We start from the raw sequence: 6,000 nt of genomic DNA, 5'->3' as shown, positions 1-6,000 counted from the left end.
GCAAGAATCCAAGGGGAGCAGGCTGACTTTACTTCAGGCTTTTCCAGCCCAATTACTGCCAAAAGCAAAGTTGAGTTACAAAGTCCCGTGTATTTAAATGAACTTCTGGTGCCATTTTATGCAGGGGATTGGAGTCAGGGCGACATGATAGAGGGGGGCAGCTGAGCACACTTGTAAATGCCAAGCGGGCTGGGACTTGCCTGACTGCTGCATGATTTTGCAGCCGTCCAAACTAAACCTGAGCATCATGCAAGTTTCTGAAATTCTATGTGGGAAAATTATATCCCTGTTTCTTGATTTTAGGCAATTCGCTATCTATGCCATCTGTCATTTGGACAAAGGGAGACAAGGGGGCCTAGCCCCACGGGTGCAGGGAACAGAGACTTGTCCATTCATTTTGAGGAATGTGGAATCAAATACTTACCACAACTAGTCTGCCTTGGAAACTTAGGACTGATTTTTTCTGTCCCTTTCCCAGTCAGACTTTACCTTGAGGTTTAATTCACAATCAAATTGGATCCATCCTTTGTTCCTAAAGGGACTCGTTATGCTCCACTATGGTTGAATGTCTCTGAGGTCTGAAGAAAGGTAAGATTTGATTCATACTTCCATCATTTGTTAATTGTAAAATAAGGCTTAAGAAACCCTGTAAATTGGCGGGGGGGGGGGGGGGGGGGGAACTTACCATATACACTAGCTTTCAACTCCTGTAACCAAAAACCCCTGATATATACAGAGTAGAGCTTGACTCAAGAAACAGAGATTTTCTTTTTGTACTGCCTAAATCAAAATGCATCCTGCATCATTTAACAAAATTCATACTCTTAAATCCAGTCAATTCATCTGGTGGTACTGTAGTTCTTGTCAATGGCAAAATATTTTATCGATCTTTCCAACACATGTAGTAGGCTTGCACAATAGAAAACTGGAGAAAGAAAAATGTCTTTTAAGATGCTCTGGAAAGTATGGGTATGAAACAGATCTTCATAGAGAATTAAATCTTTGCAGTCAGAACTAAACTTCAATTATAACACTGATGCAAAAAATTGCCATTTAAGGTTTTGACAGCTATCCTACCACTGTAAATAAATCCACGGCTGAGGAGCTCTACTGAGTTGCAGACAGGGCTAGAAAAGTTACAAAATCTAACCTGGTGTTCATCTTACTAATTTTATGCCCATATATCCAATGGCAGAATGATTGATGCCACTTGTTTCTGACCAATATCATTTTAGCTTCAGGAGTAGCAAAATATAAACACTTCTATGTTTTGGAAATGTTTGCTTGGTTATGATATCAGCACTGATTCCCTAATGGGAAAAGAAATGTCACCATTAAAAATGATTACAAACGTAAAAGAAACTCCATGATCTAAATTAGCATCTGCTAGATGCACTGGGTGTGTTAGGTACTGTGCTCAAGGCTAACTAAATTCCTTAGCTTTAGATAGTTTGGCATTAATTACATGTAATTATTTTTGTCCTTTAATTAAGATTTATGTTGGTCTGAATCATCCTTTAAAATCTAATTAAGTCAGCTATTTCCTTCTCTCTTAGTCCCATTTGAATGTTGAATTTGTTCTAATTTTTTCATACTTGGATATTTATCTTGTAAACATTTAAGAAAAATCTTTGAACAAGAGGGATTCACACTAAACAAAGTGACATGAATGAATATTTCTCCTTGATTTCTGAAAGATTTATGCACCCAAGTGATTAGATTTTCCAAGTTATTAGAGACCTTGTTTGATGCCTTTTAAATATTTCTGGGCCAGATATGAGCTCACTATGAGAGCTCTCTCACTGCTTGCATGTAAAGTTACCTCAATAGCTAACTCCATAGTCACAGCCTTTCAGCTTCTGCTGGGTCCATTCCTTGCTCATTCTGCAAGAGATGTGCCTCTTTTACAACGCCAGGTACTGAGCTTTAGGTATGATAATAGAAGCACAGACTTATAGCTCCATAGTATCCTTAGTTCAATCCTAATGTGAGCGCAAAAATGTATTTTTAGGATCACTGCTAATTAAAAATTGTCATGGTTCTAAAAAGAAGTTTGAGTACACAACAAAGGATCCTCTTTCTTTCTCTCTCTTTTCTCATGTGTGTGTGTGTATATTATATGTATGCATATAGTATATTCTGAATTCAATTCTCTGTTTCACCTCCAGTAAAGAGAGAAGAATCTTTCTGTGAATTACTTTATATACACTTGTAGCTATATTTTCAGACTAAAGTGTATTTATTCCCTTCCTCTGCCAATGAATCTGTAGAAACTCCATCAAAACTGACAGAGCTGTGCCTGTATAAAACTATCTCCACATTACATGTACTGTGTATTTAAAAGTGTACATATTTTCAGAACCCACGGAAACCAAATATTTGCTTTAAATGGATGTGAGCGAGGTCACTGCAACATCTCAAAGATCCTAGGCTTGAATTCGTCGTTGCTCTCATTAAATGCCTGAAAATTAGGGAGTAACAAGAACTCTCTAAGCCCAAGCAGAGAAAAAGACCTTGTAAAACAAGAGCAAACATAGATGTTCGGAATCCAGAATTTGGTGCACAATAGGGGCATACATAGACATAATTGTAATGCCTTCAGGTTTTCAATATGCTAGAATGTGACGATACCAGTAATTATCTCCTAAATTAAAGTGCTCCTCATAATCATGAAATGTTTTAGTAACTTTAAGTCATTCTCCTCAATCTTTTTAATTTGCTCTTAAATTGAAGCACCTCTTGCAGCAGAATTATACAGTGTACACTAATTACTTATCTTGGCATACAACTTCAGTGCTTCAATGCTCATTCCCACGTAATTGCTCCTACTTCCACATAATCATGCCCTTTTCCACGTCTGTTCTATGCATATGCAAAGTGTATTTTAATTCTAAGCAACCCCTCAGCACATGCAATTTTAGTTCTGAATTCTACCCAAAGGAACAAGAGGATACACTCTGGAGATCTGAGTGAAGACATGGCTGAACGAAAATCTTCCAGTGCTATTGCGGCATCATCAGGCACATAGAATACAACAGGAATATGCACAGAATATATATATGTGTGTGTGTGTGTGTAAATATATATATATATTTCATCCAAACAGTGGAGCACAAGTGGATTGATTAAAACAGAAAAATCCCAAAATACTGTTTTGTGGAAGAAAGCAGGTAGTCTTGCAGCATTTGTAATTCTGGTAACTGGTTTACACATATAGATTGGGGAGCATTATACATTTAATAGAACTTCCTGATAGTTTTCCCAGCAAAAATCTAAGTGGAAGCAAAGTGCCACTCTTGGAATCTTATACTGAAATTTTTTAAAACTCTTCACATATGTACTTTTTAAAAGCACGAAAATACATTGCTAATTCTCTTAATTACTTGAAAGGTTGCCTGGTAAAGTAATTGGGAAGTAAATTGTTTTAGGTGGAAGTCATTGCCATGCAGCCAAATGACCAAATTTTAGAGGCAAATGACAAAATTCAATTCACAGAGCAATAGCGTGTGACACACAAAATTGTATTTGCATAAGCAGGAATAAGATTTTTTTATGTTACATATGTGTATTTTGTTTTATTAGAAAATACCTGATTATGTACAGGAAGGGAGTGTGGATTTACAGAGCATGATAAGAAAATGTCTGATTTAGCACCATACCTCTATATATCCTAAGTTCTGAAATGGTTCCAAATTTCCAGTCCTGTTTAATTTATCGCTTACTACTGAGTAGATAAGAGTTGTCATGAGGTAATTCTACAGGGGGTCATTGGAATTACACCAGGGATCAGTTTCTCCTGTTAAGTGTCAGCATTGTTGACTACCAGACAGAAGAAATTAATACAGGGGTGCAAACTATGAAGCTGAGACACCATCTCCTTTCCAGTGCACATTTATTTCTGGCAAGCTGTGATACAGCCCTGAACAATGCATATTTTTTGCATACAAATGAATGGTGTAAACACTAAACATTCACAAGGACATAGGCATAGTCTCCTTTTTACCAGAATTATCCTCCAAAGTTCCCTGTTTCCTTTAAGAAAAATAAAATAGGCATTAGAGGTGTTTTCCTTGTAGGTGACGGTTAACAGCACACCTCACATTAAATACAAAGGGATGAGAACTCGGCACTGTGCGCCAGACATTGAACTGATGGAAATCAATATTCAGTGGATTAACATCTGTTTACATCAGCTGCAAATTTAGACCAACACTGTAAACTAAACAGTGCATACTAAATGTGAAATAAGTTTTCTGCAGATATTAAATAAGTTTTCTGCAGATATTCGGGTTGGGGGGGAATGCATAGCTGGTTTTCTAGTATTAACCATAACTACTGTATTTTTTCTTTTCAACAGATAACAGGATTGACTAGGCAATGTGTGGTTAATTCAGCCCCCTGGTAGAATCCTTACACAATTTATGGGGTAACTGCCAACATAAAATCTTATGGGTAATGATAGTTTATAGAAGCCTTTTATTTAAGAAAACTATAATTAGTGTTGTAATTGTAAGAATAAGGTTTGAAGGCTTTATTCATGGCTAGTAACTGACTATCAGTACAGCTTTCAGAAATCATAGTGATCTGAAGCATGAACAGAAGACTCATTTTTCCTGGTGCATGTCTACACAAGAAAAAAGAGAGTATAATTCATGCTCTGACATTGATGGGAGGAAGGAGTGGAGGGAGGGAATTGCAAATATACCTCAGCAAAGTGTCTCTCTGTTGAACTGCCTAGAGTGCTGATCCAAAGCTTGTTCATGTCCAGTGAAGTCTTCCTTTATTTATTTCAGACCCTGAAATACATGAGGGACCATCTTCCAAAACAAGGTGTGTATTTCCACAGTTTTATCACTCACTAGAAATGTTCCATTTTCTATCCTTACTTTCTGTACTTTTAAAGTGAGAGATATGTTTTTGTCTTAAACTATATTATCAGATAGAGGTTAAGAAACCTCTTTCCCAGTGTACGTTAGATACCTAAAATGAGATTCTTTTCGATTAAAATTAGGCATCTAGTCTAAGCCTCCTTAGTATCTTTGTATAACAGATAAAAGGGCAAAGGCACTTCTAGAGGCCAATTTTCTCCATTTATCTTTAGACTGAAGGACATATGTTTTTATATGACCACAAACAATAGGCTAGTCTGGCGGCCTAACTGTGATATAGCAAAAATGAGATTTTAGTCCAAAAGTAGTTTTGATGAAGACAAGTGGAAGTATCAGGAGAAAATGGTAAGTGTTAGAGTAGAAGACAAATGCAAAGGTGGGGAGGCTTACTAAATGCAGCTCCAAAGCTCAAGGACATATGTTTTTATATGACCACAAACAATAGGCTAGTCTGGCGGCCTAACTGTGATATAGCAAAAATGAGATTTTAGTCCAAAAGTAGTTTTGATGAAGACAAGTGGAAGTATCAGGAGAAAATGGTAAGTGTTAGAGTAGAAGACAAATGCAAAGGTGGGGAGGCTTACTAAATGCAGCTCCAAAGCTCAAGGACATATGTTTTTATATGACCACAAACAATAGGCTAGTCTGGCGGCCTAACTGTGATATAGCAAAAATGAGATTTTAGTCCAAAAGTAGTTTTGATGAAGACAAGTGGAAGTATCAGGAGAAAATGGTAAGTGTTAGAGTAGAAGACAAATGCAAAGGTGGGGAGGCTTACTAAATGCAGCTCCAAAGCTCAGATGCTTCTTGGGGTTTCTTTTTCCCAGATATCCTCACAAGGCATAAACTGTTTATTTCACCCTATTAGATGAAACAATGCACATGTGCTTTGTGTGTCCCTTTTAAAAAGGTAAGTAAGTAACTGCTTTTCAAGACAAAGTCACTGAAAAAATTATTTTTGTCTTCCTTCCTACTTGCCAACACACGAGTTGAAGGATTTAGTTTTTTATTTCCTGTCACAAATGAAGACAGCACTTAAATGAAAGCAACTCATTTATTCTGACTTCTAGCAGTTTTTAATCTTACAAAGAAAGCTGAACTTAGGTCATGG

At 36.9% G+C, this 6,000-nt stretch overlaps 1 long non-coding RNA gene across 1 annotated transcript in view; it reads left to right on the top strand.

Annotated features, from left to right (window-relative positions):
- The first annotated feature begins 261 nt into the window (after positions 1 to 261).
- The window catches only part of LOC112986313 (uncharacterized), a 56,447-nt gene continuing 50,708 nt past the window's right edge, over positions 262 to 6,000 (top strand). The window contains exons 1-2 of the long non-coding RNA XR_010389789.1: positions 262 to 588; positions 4,794 to 4,830. This is a non-coding gene — a long non-coding RNA (uncharacterized LOC112986313). The remainder of the gene's footprint in view (positions 589 to 4,793; positions 4,831 to 6,000) is intronic.

This window comes from Dromaius novaehollandiae, chromosome 6 (genome assembly GCF_036370855.1).
Source record: "Dromaius novaehollandiae isolate bDroNov1 chromosome 6, bDroNov1.hap1, whole genome shotgun sequence".
In the NCBI taxonomy this organism is placed as follows: domain Eukaryota; kingdom Metazoa; phylum Chordata; class Aves; order Casuariiformes; family Dromaiidae; genus Dromaius; species Dromaius novaehollandiae.
The sequence above is the reverse complement of the archived record's forward strand: the minus strand, read 5'-3'. Positions and strand labels throughout refer to the sequence as shown.